At 62.7% G+C, this 16,161-nt stretch overlaps 1 pseudogene; it reads left to right on the top strand.

The window, feature by feature from the left end:
* Positions 1 to 693: 693 nt before the first annotated feature.
* LOC121958983 lies at positions 694 to 15,890 on the top strand (annotated as a pseudogene).
* The last annotated feature ends 271 nt before the right edge of the window (positions 15,891 to 16,161 follow it).

Below are 16,161 nucleotides of genomic sequence, written 5' to 3'. Positions count from 1 at the left end.
CCAACCCCCATATTGTATTTCTATATTATTAATTTTGTCTCTTACCCCATTGTGTCTGCTTTATGTTGATGATGTACCCCCCACCTTGAGTGCCCAGAAAGTCGCCTAGAGATAAACAGCGCACCCATTTTATTTACCCCCCATTATTCCGGCTTTTGCTTTTTTCAGATTTACCGCGAGACTTAATGAATTACCACACACATGTTTTAGAAACAATGTATGGCAACATGTTTGTAATTATGTATACAAACCCCCCCCCCCCCCTAAGTAATGGATTATAACAATTTTAATAATAATGTACCCCCCATACATGATTATAACCAACCCCACCATTGTATAACAGGCAGTTCCCCCCCCCCACCCCCCCCCCACCCCCCCCATGACCCCCCCCCATTAATCATGTAAGTCATGACCCCCCCCACCCCCCCAACCCCCCCCCCCCACCAACACGTTTATGACTCCCACCCCATGTATAACATGTTTTACCCCCCCAATAATGTACCAGTACCAACACCCCCCCATGACCACCCCCCCCCCATAACATGTTTAAAATACAATGAATAACACCATACCCATGCTGCTGGTTCGCGTACGGTGGGGCCGTGTGGGGTCAGAGCACGCTCGTCGCGCTGGTTCCTCGGGGCTGCGTAGAACCATGTAGGGGTCACACGATCGGCAGGACCCCCCAAGCGGATGCATCCTCAGCCCACCACGGCATACCCAGGTACAGCGGGCGGCGGCCGCGGGGCTGTGGCGTGGCCGGGTGCGGTGTCCGACGCGCTCCCCCCCCACCGCTTTGTGCTCTTTTTTTTTCACCCCAAAGTTTGAGTATCAGGTCCCAAGAGACCTCCCAGGGTGGTTCGGTCCAAGTAAGTGAGCTAACTGTTAGCCGCGCTCCATGCTAACGACACATAACCCCCCCCCATCAAATCAGGCCCCAAACAATGCGGGCTCACGCCGCGGTGTCACGCTCCGCTGCCGGGGGCTCACCCCACCGGATGGAACCCCATCAATCTCATTTACACGTTTTACACACACTGACCCCCCAAACCCCAATCAACGGAGGACCCACAATAGCTGCAGCAGCCCTATATATACTGCTCGTGTATTCCCGCTGTTTTCCTACACCAGTATATGCACTGTGTGATGAACTAAAACGCATTTACCTGTATATTCACTGTGTTTGAGCCCACCAAATATACCCAAATATGTACTGTGTATGCAACACAAATATACCAGTATAAATGTACTGTGTGTGCACAAATATACCCAGTATATATGTACTGTTGTTTGCACCAAATTACCATTATATTACTGCTGGTACATGCACCCAAATAAAACCAGTATATGTACTGTGTTGTGCACCATTTATATACCAGTTAAATTTACTGGTGTGGTGCTAACCAAATATCACCAGTATAAATGTACTGTGATGGTTGCAACCAAATATACCAGTATATACACTGTACATGCTGCACCAAATATACTAGAATATGTACTGTGTGTGCTCCAAAATATACCAGTATATACATCTGTGTGGTGCACCAAATTTACCAGTATATAGTACTGCTGTATCATGCACCAATACATTTACCAGTATATGTCACTTGCTGTTAGTTTGCACCAAAATTATACCCAGTATAATCATACATGTGTATGCAAAAAAAATAAACCAGATAAATGTACTGTGTGCGTGACACCATAAATCTATACCAGTATACAGTACTGTAACATGTGCAGCCAAATATACACTAGTATTTACACTGAGTGAGCACCAAATTTACCAGTATAGCGTACTGAGTAGTGCAACCAAATAAACCATAATATACTATGCTGTACCATGGCACTCAAATTTTACCAGGTATAAATTCAGTACATGCACCCAATATACCAGTATATATACTTGTGTTATGCAACCAAAGTAAACCTGTTATATATTAACTGAGTGTGCACTCAAAATATACCATTGTAAATACTGTGTGTGCACCCCAAACAATAAACCAGTATAATAATACTTTACATGCCCCACTATATCCAGTATAGATACTGTGTTTGCGCACCAAATATACCAAAATTATATACTGTATACGATGCACCAATCAATATACCACGTATATATACCTCATATACCCGTAATATATACTTTATAGGCACCAAATGATAGCAGCCCTATATAATACTGTTACATTGCACCAAACATATACCATGTATATATAACCACATTATTACCAGTAGTATATACTATTATATGGTCCAAATATAGCAGCAACGAGCTGCAGCTGCACCGGCCATCACCTGCATCCTACCTGGAAGATATAAAATACAAGTGTCTTATTTTATGCTAATGCACATAACTCAGCAGTTCTATTATGGTACTAGACCAGTATGACACGCATTAAACATCCAGCATGTGTGCTGGTCACTGTTACGCTGCCACAGTTTACATATTCTGCAAGAAATTATATCTATTTAGGATTTTAGGATATATTTGAAAATAGAGGAAAAATGGAAGAAATTCAAAAAGGACTCTCCTAATGGACAATGAGGTGACGGCATAGTTTTGTGCATAAGTGTGCTAAAAGTTCACAGTATTAAGAAAACAGATATACGTGCAATAAATCAAATATGTTACATAATGTAGCTTAATGTAAGATTCATAGAAACGAGAATTAATGAAATGCATTTGGACTGATGGTTTTCACGGCACAACAGTTGGGAGCCAGAAGAACATATTTTGGACCCGAGGCGGCCTGGCAGCTTTCCACAAGAGCGCCTGTGTGTGTATAAATGTGTGTTGTGTGTGTGTGAGTATGTGGTGTGTGTGGTGTTGTGTGTGGTAATTTGGTATTTTGTTATAAACTGTGTGTTTTTGGCTGCCAATGACAATTTTCAGAATAGAAGCACCTTTTACAAACATTGAAAACCCCTGAAACCTTAAAAAATCCATTTGATTTCTATCTGACTCAACATTAAAAAAAAGTATATTATATAATTTATATATATCTATATATCATTATATATTATACTATTTATATATATATATATTTATAGTATAATATATATATATAAATATTTTTATATAATATTTTATATTGTTGCTTTTGATTAACTTTCCACATATGGTAGGTAGGTTTTCAAAGTTTTCAAAGGGTTTAAAATTACGAGCCAGATTCTTCGACACCGTGTTTTGATTTTTGCCGTTCATTATTCTGCAGTTTCCAGGCCTGCCTGCCTGTTTTATTTTGTACATATGGAACAAAAGCTGCGTGTAGGTTTAAACGTGAAACCTATGTGTAACAATATTTGTCAGAGAACAAGAGCGGGAGCTTCTGTTCAGAAGAAAAGTGGAAGAGGACAGCCGAGGAGACGACCGCTGAAGATTCTGGCCCAAGATAACGTTTTCTCTCCGTTCAGTGTTTCAGCGCTTCAGAACGAAATCTATTCCTCAGTCTCATTTTATTCTTCATTGTTTTCCAGCAAGCCTGAGCCCGCTGTCCACTAAAGACAGCCGCTCCTCGTCCTCCCTCTTACTCCGGCCTCACATCTCGTCCCGCCATCCTCCTCTGTCCTCCGAGACGAAGAGGCACACGAAGAAGCGCGAAAGCCGAGCCCTCGCGTCCCTCCCTGTCCCCCAACAAAGAGATTCCGGCCATCAGATCGTGCTTGCCAACCCGACCCCCCCCCCCCCCTTTCGCCCCCCCCCAAGAGACGCGCGGGAGGAAGCCGCTGCAAGCCCTGACCTGAGGGCGCTACAGACAAGCAAATATCCGACCTCGCCTTCACCTCCTCCCCTCCTCCTCCATTCCTCCCCCATCCTATCGCCCCTACTCACCAAAGGTGCTGTCAGAACCGTCCATAGGGAGGAGCCCCTTCACCCACCCCGGCAGCTGAAGAAGCCGCCACTGCAGCCGGGGCCAGCTCTCACCCTACACGGGGCTGAGACAGGCCCTCCCAGAGGACGACGTCCTCCACCTCCCAGACCTCCTCCCCCCCAGCTCCATCTCCACCCAGAGCGCCTGCCTCCAAACCCGGGATCCCTCAGCCTGCATCTGGACCCCCAGCCGCTCCATGTACACCGTCCTCGCCCGCACACCTACAGCAAAACCCCGTCCCCGTCCCCCAGCCCCAAACCAAGAACTCTCTGTCCCCCAAAAGAGCTGAAGCGCCCCTCCCATCTCAGAATACGAGGCAGGCCAGCAGAGGAGGACCGGCTACAAGCTGTACCGCCTCTCAAACATCCTCGGCCCCCGGCCGGCTCGCTGGGTCTTGCCCACAGCCAACGCTTCGGTGGGAGGTCAGACAGGCGGTTTGCCCAGCGCCCCAACCTTGCGCTGAGCCAGAGGAGGCAGGACGGGCGGCGGTATGGTTTCAGGCACAAAGCAGCCTCGAGCCCCCCCAAAAGTGATCGCCCCCCCCCGCCCCTCGCCGACGCCGTTCAGACGACCCCGACCCCAACCAGGGCGCTCAAACCGCTCCGAGCTACCCCAACCTGCAGAAGCCAGTCAGCAAGCTGCCCCTGACCGGCAGCTTTCAGTGGCAGCTAACGCCGGCGCTGCGGCCCGTCCAAGTTCGGAGATTACGGAGCGGATGGCGGCGTCCTTGTCACTAAGAGAGAGTTGGCAGTGAAAATAGACTCTGACGTCCAGCTGGCGGACCAAGCGGTTCCTGGTGCTGGCAGCAGTGCACGGTGCTCAGAGCCGGGCGGTTTAAGGGCAGGAACAAGGCGAACGGAGACCGTTAACAAGACACTAAAGTTAAGATGACAGGACCGCAGCCTCCAGTCGGCCCAATCCGGCGGCGAGCAGGAAACTCGCGCGCGCTGGTCCCGGAGCCTGAACGAAGCTGAGCAGCCCCCCCCCCCGGACTCCGACCCCCTGAAGTCCAGCCAGCAGCTACAATCAGAGACCACACGTCTCACTGTTTCCAAACCAACAGACAGGCCCAGCCTCGTCAACTCGACGTATCCCTACCGAGCTCGGACACGTCGAGACCCCCCACTGGCGGCCGTCGCGACCCCGCCCTCCCTGGAGCACGTGTTCGTCCTCACCGACGTCCACGGCCAAACATTAATCGCCGGTGACGGTGAAGGAGTCGACCGACCAGCGGTGTGTTCTCTCAATTCCACGCTGAATCACTGAAGGACGTCTGCAGAGCGTCGTGCTGAACCACTGTCCCGCAACACTTCCTCCCGCAGGCTCTCCGGGTTCCCCGCCCCCCCTCCCGACGCTCTCGGGCTCTTTTTTACCCACTAGAACAACCATGCACTAAAAAAAGTCCGGGAACTTTGTGCGCTGTGCGAACAGACGTCTAAGTTTGTGGTTCAGTCCCCCCCCCCGCTCCCCTCCTCCGTAGTCGTAGAAGACAGACCCCCCCCCCCCCCCGCCATCATCTGCTTTGACCCCACAAAGTCCCCCCTCCCTGAACCCCCCCCCCCCCGTTTAACATCCACCCCCCCCCACACCCCTCTCCCCCCCCCCCAACCCCCCACCCTCACCCAGTCCCAACCCGCCACCCCCGGTTACCCCCCCCCCCACTCCCCCCCCCCCACCCCGCCGGCCCCCCCTCCCCCCCCCCCCACCATTTCAACACCGCACCACCCCCCCCCCTCCCGCCCCCCCTTTTCCCATCACCGCCCCCCCCCCCCACCCCAATAGCCCCCCCCACGACCCCATCCACCGCCCTGTTACCCCCCCCACCCCCCTCCGTACCCCCCCATAAGACCCCACCCCCCCCAGTCACCCCCCCTCCACCGCTCCCCCCCCCACTCCCCCCCCCCCCTTCCTACACCCCCCCTCCCCCACCCGCCCCCCCCCACCTTGACCACTCCCCACCCGCCCGCCCCCCCCCCCCCCCCCCACCACCCCCTCCCCCCCCACCCCCCCCCCCCCCCCCGCCCCCCCCCCCTGAACCCCCTAACCCCCCCCCACCCCTCACCCCCCCCCCCCCCGCCCCCCACCTCCCCGCCCCCCGCCCTGCCACCCCCCCCCCTCCCTAGGTGAACTTAGGAGAGAAGAACACTCCCACCCCACCTCCCACCTCCCTCCCCACCCACCCCCCCCCCTCCCCACCTCCCCCCCCCCCCTCCATCCCCCCCCCAGAGACTATCGCCCCACACACCTACGCCTCCCCCCCCCCCCCCCCCCCATCCACTCCCCCCGTCTCCGCCCCCCATCCCACCCCCCCACAATCAACCCCCCTGATCGACCTCCCCCACACCATGCCCCCCCCCCCCCCTGCCCCAAATCACGCCTCCTGCACCCCCCCCCACGCCTCCTCCCCCCCTCCAGCTACCCCCTAGAGAGTCACGATACCCCCCCCACTGTCGCAATCGCCCCCCCCCCCCACCCCCCCCACCCCCCACCCCCCCCTATCCCCCCCACCCCCCCTCCCACCCCAAAGATCATCCTCCCCTTCCCCCCCACCGCCCCGCACCCCCCCCCTATCCATACCCCCCACCGTACCCCCCCCGCCCGCTACCCCGCCGCCCTCAACACCCGCCACCCTCCCCCCCTCCCCGAGCACCCCCCACCCCCCCAACCCACCCCTCCCCCTCCCCCCACCCCGCCTCCCCCCCTCACTCCCCCCCCCACCCCCCCCCCCCCCCCCACAGAGCTCCCCCCCCCCCCCCCCCAAGCTTGTGAGAACGCCCTGATATCTGAGATGATTAGTCCTAGACCCCATGTACGCCCGACGCCCCCCCCCCTAGAGGAACGCGCCCGCCCACACCCTCCCCCCCCAGACAGCGCTCCGGCGGACCGGCTCTCGTCGCTTGCTGCCCCCCCCCCCACACCCCCCCCCACCCCGCCACCCTGCACTCACCCCCCCACCCCCCCCCCCCCCCCCCCCCCCCCCCCCCCCCCCCCCCCCAAACCCACACCCACCCGAGTACTCACCCCTCGCGCATACCCCCCCCCAAGCTCCCATCCCCCCCTCCCCCTCCCCTACTACCCCCCGTATCCCTTTCGCGCCGAGAAGATCCCCCCTCAAACGCTCTGCATCCCAGATACACCATACACTCCCCCCCCTTACCAGGAGCACTCCCGCCCCCCCCCCTACTGGACCCTAGTCCCACCCGCCTCGTACACCCCCCCTCCCACGCTGCCCCGACCCCCCCCTCCACCCCCCCCCCCCCGGGCAGCCCCCCCCCCGTCCAACCGCGCTGGCGCGCGCGCCGATCGCAACCTCCCCGTCCCACCCCCACCGCCCCCTACCCCCCACCACCAGACACCCCGCCACCATCCCCTTAGCTAGAACGCACCCCCCTCCCCCCCCCCCCGCCCCCCTCCACCCCACCCCTCCCGCTCCTCTCCCTCCCCACCCACCCCCCCCTCCCGCCACCCCCCCTTCTATTAGGCTCCGAGAAGAGATACCCCCCACCCGCCAGCGCACCCACCCTATCACCTCCCCTCCCCACGCACCAGGCCGCTCCCCCCCCCCCCCCACCCCCCCCCCCCCACCCCTAACTCACCACCCACCCTCATGCCCTGCCTCCCCCCCCCCTCCCCCAATACCGCGTACTCTCCACTCGCAGCCCCTCGCTCCAGTTCACGAACCCACCCACCCCCACTGACTTTCCACACAGCCACACACTGCATCGCCACCCCCCCCCTCCCCCCTCCCCCTTCATACGCCCCACCACACATATACCCCGTCCTCCACCGCTCCGCGCCACTCACCCCTGCCTCCCCCCCCCCCGACCCACATCCTCGACCCCCACGCTTTCCCGCTCATCCCACCCCTAGCCACTCGATCCTCTCACGACTATAACGTCCCTCCAGAACGCGCTCCCTGCACACCCACCCCCCCCCCGCGCCCCTCACCCCCCCCCCCCCCCCTGGCTCCCCACCACATCCTGATACCACCCCGCTACGCGCACGGACCCCGACCTTCCCCCCCCGCCCCCCATACCTAGCACTCTAGTGTCCCGCCGTAATCCACCCCCCCGCCCCCCTCCTCTCGCGCACTCCGGCCTCTCCCCCCCTCGCACACGCCCGTTCCACATCCCCACCCACCCCCCCCCCCCCCCCGCACCCCTCAGCCTCCAAACCCGACCTCCCCCACTTCCCACAGCCCCCCCTCCTCGCCCCCACTCCCCCCCCACCCCCCGCCCCCCCCCCCCCCCAACTACCCCCCACTTTACTCCTCCCCAGAACACCCCCCCCCAACCCCACCTTGCCTTCACCCCCCCCCGCCCATCCCCCCCCATGATTCCCCCCCCCCCCCCGCCCCCTCCCCCCCATCCCCTCCTCCTCCTCGCCTCCTCCCCACACCATTCCAGCACCGCCCCCAGACCCGCCGTCCACCCCCCCTCCTACCCAACACCACTCCGAATCGCCCCGCCCCACCCCCCCCTCCATCCCAACTCCTCCCAGTCCCCCCACCCCATCCCCCCCCTATCACCCCCCCCCCCCTACCCCCCCCCCCCCCCACCCCCCCACCGTATCAACCCCCCCCCCCCCGCAACTCCCTCCCGCCACCCCCCCCCCCCCCCCCCCCAGCATCTGAATTCCCCCCCTACAACCGCCAGTATTCTCCTCCGCCTCCCCCCGCCCTCCCCGCTCCCTCCCCCCCACACCCCTCCCCCCGCCCAACCTCTACATCCCCCTCGGACCCCCCCCCGCCCTCCATCTCATATCCCCCAATCACTCCGGACGCCCCCCCCCCCCCGCCCCCCCCCCCTCCCCTCCCCGTTATAGCCCCCCCCTCCTCGCGCGACCCCCCCCCTCCTGAACGCAGGGACCCCACTCCCCCCCCTCCCGCCCCCCCCCCCCACAGCTCCCCCACCTAGACCCCCCACCCCCCCCCCCGCGCGTACTCACACAGCCCTACCCCCCCCCTACCCACCCCCCACCCCCCCCTCCCCACCCCATCGGGCCTGACCGCCACGCCCCCTCCCGCCCCCACCGCGCCCCCCGCATCCCCCCCCCCCCCCCCAGCCATCCTCTGCGCTCCTCCACTATCCAGCACCATGCTAACCCACCCCCCCCCCCATCTGCCCCCCCCCCCCCCCACCCCCTGGCCTCCCCCCCCCCCCACCCCCCCCCTCCGCCCCATCCCCCCCCCCCCCCCCGCATCGCACCTACGAGGATCTCCAACCCTCCACTGACCGGCCGCCCCCCCCCCCACACTCCCCCCCCACACTACTACCTCAGACCGCGCCCACCCAAAGGTGACCCAGGCTCCCCCAGCCCTAATGCGAACCCCCCTCCCCTACAACCAGCGACCAGCCCCCCCCCCAGGAGGTCCGCCCAACCACCCACTCCCCCCCCCCCCCCCCCCCCCCCCTCGACACCACACCCCCCAAGCCCCCCCCCCCCCCATCGACTCAACACCCCCCCCATTCCTCCCCCCCCCCTCCCCTCCCTCCCCCCCCCCACCCCCCCCCCCCCCCCGCCCCGACGCCAGCACCCCGCACCTCATCCGCGGCTCCAGTCGGACGCACCCCTTCCCAGTTCACTGCTCCTCGCGCCACCTCTCCCACCGGAGAGCCCGACCCCCAGTCGGACACATCCCCCGCCCCCGCCCCCCCGCTCCCCCCCCAGCCCGACTCCCCGGACTCCCCGACTCTACCCCCCCACCCCCCCACCCCCCTGTATCCCCCCCCCCAGACCCCCCCCCCCCCCCCCTCTCCTAACTGCGATCCCCCCCCGACCCCCCCCCTACCCACCCCCCCCCCAGATCCGCGCCCACCCCCCCTCCCCGAATCCCCTCCCCATACCTCTAATCCCCCGCCCGACCCTCTCCCCAAGGAAACCACCCCCGCACCCCCCCGTCTTCAGCTCCGGACTAGAACAGCACCCCCCTGACTCCCCCGCCCTGATCCCCCATATCGTCGCATAACCTCCCACCCTGCCCCAGCCCCACCCCCCTATCCCCCCCCCCTACTCACCCCTGACTCTCAGCCCCTCATCCCCCCCTCCCCCTGGATACGACCCCTCACCTCCACAAACACCAACCCCCCCCCCCCACCCCCCACCAGTTCACCCCCCCCGAACTGCCACTGAGATCTAGATAGAGAGTAGAGTACACCTCAGCCGTCCACCCGTCCCCACCACGCGCCTCCCCCCTACCCCCCCGCGATATCCCCCCCTCCCATCCCCCCCCCCGACCCAACCGCCTCCCTTCCGCGCTCGCACCACCTCTCCCAGATCCCCCCCCCACCCCAACTTGCCGTCCGCCCACCCCCACCCCCCCACTCAGTCTTCCCGAAGAGTCCATCCCTCCTAACGCCCCCCCCCCCCCCCCCTCCCCTAGCCCCCCCCCTCCAGTATGTACCCCCCCCCCTACACCTCAGCCCAACCCCCCCCCCCCCCCCCCCCGTATCCAACCCCCCCCCCCCCCCCCACACCCCCCCCACCCCCCCCCCCAACACCCCCTACCACCCAACATGCAGACCCCCCCAATCTACCCCCACCCCTACCCACCCCATAGAGCCTGCGCACTTCTAACCCCCCCTCATCTCCACATCCGCCCGCCAACCCACTCCTCCCCCCCCCCCCTCTCCCCACCCAACCCCCCCCACCCCCCCTCCCTACCCACCCCCCACCTCCCTCCTCTGTCGCCGCCGACCCCCCCGATCCCCACCCCCCCCCCCCTCCACCCACCTCGCGTTCCAGCCCCAGACTCCACCCCAGACTCACGCCTCCTTCGACCTCCCCCGCTATCCCCCCCCCCCCCCCCCCCCCTCTCACTACCCCCCCTCCCCACCCCCCCCCGTCTATAACCAGCTCGTCAACTCTCCCCACCCCCCCCCCCCCCCCACACTTTTGCTCGCCCCCCATTCCCCCTAGAAAGCCCCAACGGCCCACCTTCCCCCCCCCCCCCCCCAATGCACGCACCCCCCGACTCCAACCCCCACCTCTCTACCGCCCCCCCCCCCACCCCACCCCTTACCTCCTCCACCCAACCCACCCCCCCGCCACCTCCCACCCAACCCTACCTGTTGTGTCCGGCTCTGTACCCTCTCCCGTTTCGAAGCCCCCCACCCCCCCCCGCCATGACCCCCCCTTCATCACGGCTCCACTTGTTCCCCCCCGTTTGTATACACCCCCCCGTACTCACCAGTGAAGACACCCTCCCCCCCCCCCCCCATGATGAGCCTCCCCCCCCTACATCCCCACCTAGCCCTCTCCACCAGACCCCCCTAGATGAGACTTCCCCCCCCCCACCCCCTCGTGCCCCCCCCACACACAGACCCTCCCCCCCCCCCCCTGCCCCCCCCACTCCCCCCCACACTCCCCCCCTCACTCCACGATCCCCCCCCTCCCCCCCCCCCCATCCCGCCCCCCCTCCCCCGCCAACGCATCGCCCCCCCCCCCCCCCCCCCCCCCCCCCCCCCCAGCTTTCAGCCCTCCCCCCCGCCCCCCCCCAATCCCTGCCCCCCCCCCAGCCCCCCCTACAAATCTCCCGTCCCCACCCCCCCCCCCCTCACCCCCCTTACACCCATCTGAGATGACTCCCTTTCCCTCGCCCCTCCCCGTCCCACCATTACCCCCTCCCCCACCGAAATCCTCTACCCCCTCCCCCCCCCCTACGCTCCCATCCTCCCCCACCAATCCCCCACCCCCCGAATCACCTCTCCACTTCTACCACCCCCTCCCCCCTTCCCCCATCACCCCCGGCCGCCCCCCCCACGAGCCCCCTTCGCCCCCGCCCCCACCCCCCCCCCCCCCCCCCCCAAGATGCCCATCTCCCTCCCCCCCCCCCCCCCCCACTTCCATTCTCCCCCCCTCCTCTCCACCCCCGAAGCCCGCCCCCCCCCCTAGACCCCCCGCCCTCCTTTCCCTCCCCCCCCCTCAATCCACGACCAGTCACCCCCTGTCACTCACTACTCAACTCCCATCAGCCCCCCCACCCCCGCCGGACCCACATCGCCTACCCCGCTCCCCCCCCCCCCCCCCTGTAATGCGCCCCCCCCCCGCACCCCACTCCCCCACCGACCCCCCCCCTCCCCTGACCCCCCCAACTCCGCTGCTCCGCCCCCTTCGTGACCCATAACCAATGTTCACACCCCCCCCCCTCGACCCCTCCTTATCTCCCTGAGACTATCAGTCCCTCCCCAGCCCTCCCTCCATGCAATCTACCTGCGCCCCCCCCCCCCTGCCAAGCCCCCCGCTCCGCCAAGACCCCCAGTTACCGCTCACCCCCATTCATAGGCCTGACCCTCCCCCCTCCCTCCCCCGCCCCCCCCTCCCTCCCCCCCCAATACCCCTTTTACCCTGCCCCCCCCCCCCTCCCCTCCCCCCCCCCCCACCCCAACGACCCCCACCAGCCCCACCCCAGTCCCCACCCTGACCTTACGCAGTCTACGATTGCCCCCCCGCCCGCCTCCGCCCAGTCACCCTCCCCCCCCCCGCACCGTCCCCCCCACTCCCACGCGCCCCCTCTATGCTCCCCCACCGCCCACCCACCCCCCCACCCTCCCCCTACAGTATCCCCCCCTCCCCACCCCCCTCCCACCTGGGCTCCCGCCCACACTCCCCCTATCTAGACCCTTCCACCCCACCTTGCCCCCCCACCCCACTCCCTCACGAAGAATCCCCCCACCCCCCCATACCCCTCCTGATTACAACGTAATCTCGCGCTCTTCACCCGCCCCATACCCCAGCGCCTATACCCCATCTAAGCTCCCCCTAACGCATGCCCCCACAGTGACTCCATCCACCCCCCCCCATAATCCCTCCCCCCCCCCTCCCCCCCTTCTCCCCCCTACCCCCCCGCCCCCACCCCATCCCTCCCCCCATCTCCTCCCCCCACAACAACCCCTCTCCCATCCATACCCCGGTCCCCCCCCCTGTGAAATAATGTAATCCGTATAGACCACCCCCCCCCCCCCTCCAACTCCATCTCTCCCGGCCGCGCCCCCCCCTCCTATAACCGCCTCACTGCCGAAACCCCCCCGCCCACACCCCCTCCCCCCCCCCCTCCCCTCCCGCCCTCCCCCCACATCCCCCCACCCCTACCCCCCCCCCCCCACCCGCCCCAACCCCCCCCCCCCCGTCGCCGTATCGACACCCCCCAGCCCCATCCCCCGCCGTCCCACTTTCCTGCTCCTACTCCCCGCCGTGCACAACTCTGTACCCCCCCCCCAGATCCATACTTGACCCTCCTCACTCCCCCCCCCCCCCCCGCGTCGACTCTGCAGTACTCCCCCCACCTCCCCGCCACCCCCCCCACTGGCTCGCACAGACTGTGACGGTGCACCCCACACCCCCCCCCCCCCCCCCCCCCCCCCCCCCACCCCCCCCCCTACCATTCCCCCTGCCTACCAAAAACCCCCGCCTCCCCCCCCCCCCCCCTGGAGATCCCCCCCCTCACGCTCGCACCCACATATCACTCCACCCCGCTATCCCCCCCCCCCTAATCGCCACCCCCCACCCCCCCCCAATGAGTGTGCTGTCGCCACCCCTCCCACCCTTATCCCCCCCCTTCTCACCCCCTCCTCCCCCTCCTCCATCCCCAGTGAAGTGCCTCACACCACCCTCCATGCCATCAATATTACCCCCCCCCCCGCTGACCCACCCCCCTAGCCCCCCCCCCCCCCCCTCCTACCCCCCCCCAGTAACTCCCCCACCTGAGACATCTTTCGGTCGCTCCAGTCCTATGAGCGGAGCGCAAGATGATCACCCCATCACCCCCTCCCCCCCACTCGCCCCCCCCCGTGACCTCCACCCCCCCCCCACCACCCCCCCCCCCCCCCCCCCCCCCACCCCCCACCCCCTCGGCTGACCACCCCTCTCCATCCCCCCCCCCACGCACTAACCTCCCCCCACTCACCCCCTCCCGGACAAGTCCCGCCCTCACTGCCACCCCCTCAGCCAGTCCCTCCCGCACCCCTACCATCCCCCCTCCCCCCCCACCTACACCACACCCCCCCGCCCCCTTACCCCCCTCTCACCCCCAGAGCTCCCCCCCCCCCCCCCCCCCCCCCCATATCACCAAGCGACCTCAAGACGCATGCGCCAAAGTCAATATATTGGTCGGTCCACAATACTCCCACTCACACGCTCAGTGAGAACCTCATCCTGCAATGACGCGCCTCTCTCTATCTCTTGGCTCGCATACTACAAACCCATCCGACTCTTCTATACTCGCGCGCGTAACATTGCTTGGGCTGCTATACACACCAGTATATATACTTGGTATATTTGGAGCACACAAGTGTATATACTGGCATAATTGGTGCTACACAGTATATTATACTGGTTAAATTTTGGTGCACACACAGTGAATATATGGTACCCTATTTTAGAGCGCCGCCTATAACACACACAGTAGTCACTCACCTACTAAGACGGTACTTCAGACTCTCGCGCCCAAATGCCATCACATCACCCACCACGCCTCCCTTCACACCTATACGACTACAGCCGCTCTCTCTCCTCTCGCGGCTTCACACCATCCCCTCGCCTAATCCTTAGACATCATCATACCCTCGAACGCCTATCGCGCGGCAACTGACTCTGCCAGACACAAGCTATCTCTACATACACCGGTCATAATAGTTTCGCTTGCCATCCCCATAGACCACAGCTAGATCTATTATACCTAGATCTCTCAGAGTGACGCTCGCATCTCATACAAAGATACCCTACTGTAACACTGCCGACTCTCCAGTATATTTGCGTCGAACCACAACACCCACAGTCACCATCCACCCCCCCTATGTGCACGCGTACTAGACAGCTTGGTGCAATAAGATCCCACCCCACGTACCCATCAGACTAAGAATACGCGCTACAGTCATCTTGACGTTCATCACACCTACCTCCTCAACATGTCACTGTACCCATAGTGTCATAGATACTCCAGGCTGAAAATAGAAGTAGAGCTGGGTGCTCCTAGCACCACACACCCAACACCCTATCGACTACCCCCCCACACCAACCCCCCCCTAGACTTCTCCCTGGACACCCCCCCCCACAACCCCACAAGTACGCGCTGGACGCGCACCTTAACCTATCGCTCTACACACTCAACTCCTACTGGATATATCTTGGTCGCAAATAATCCATCCTGCTCCTATACTTCTTCCCACGCGTCACTACTCTTGGTGACACACTCCCACACAAGCCACTACCCAACCCTATACCCTGGATCTCGCTACGTTGCGTGCACAACTCCACGCCGATATCCTCGTTCCCCAATCCTCTCACTGGAGACCTATTGTCGCAGCGCGTCCCATACTCTATAGAGACCCTCTGTCTATGTAGTACGGCCCTGATTCATTAAGACATGACCGCAGACTTGAGCTGCTGGCACTATACAAACACAAGGAAATAGTACTCCCACTATCGCCACCTGCACCAAATCGATCTCGACTGCCCACGTCCCCCGTAGCTGCACCCTCACACCGACCAGAGAGAATTCCTCCATACCGTCACACGTGTCTCGTAACACGCGCTCTTCCATCGTAGCTACACACGCTGCTTATCACTATTTCCCTCTCCTCAATCAGGAGATGAGATGGATACATCAGATACATACCCTCAGGCACATACGCCGCGGACGCCGCGACCTACCACACTCTAGAGTCGAAGCGACCACAAAGCTATATCTAGAGTAGAAGAGGCGGTATAACTCCTCGCCTCTCACTCATGATATGTTTCCGTGTCGCTCATCTCGCTGCGCACGGCACTAATCATCGATCCTCTCGCACTAAACTAGAGTAATTTGGTCCGCTCCCCAGAACCGCCTCACCTCTTGGCACCTGACAGATCTCCACTCTCCGTTTCCCAGACAACATCAGAAAATGTAGCACACAATCAGGACTCCGCTTCAGCGCGGTCGCAGATACATCACGACACCCACATACGGCCCCCGAACTCTATACACAGACAATGCCGCGCACGCCTCACACGCCCCACACTGCCGCGAACCCATCGACATAGAGCGACAGTTGCCCACCCCTGCTCGGCACTCGCTCTAGTCTCTCCCCAGCAATCCACACATCTCTAATAATGGGACGCGGTGCAACAACACGACCCCTCTTTAACCTACACAGCTCACACGCTCACGTCGGAAAAACCAGCAGCACAGAAGCTCGCACCAGAGACTCCCCCCCTGTCTAGCCACATATATAACACCCCTCGCGCACACACACAGCGTATAGAACACCCAACCCACATGCATAAAGAATCACAGTCCTGCCCATGTCTCTCA

The sequence above is a fragment of the Plectropomus leopardus genome, chromosome 19 (genome assembly GCF_008729295.1).
Source record: "Plectropomus leopardus isolate mb chromosome 19, YSFRI_Pleo_2.0, whole genome shotgun sequence".
In the NCBI taxonomy this organism is placed as follows: domain Eukaryota; kingdom Metazoa; phylum Chordata; class Actinopteri; order Perciformes; family Serranidae; genus Plectropomus; species Plectropomus leopardus.
This window is presented reverse-complemented; position numbering and strand designations above follow the sequence as displayed.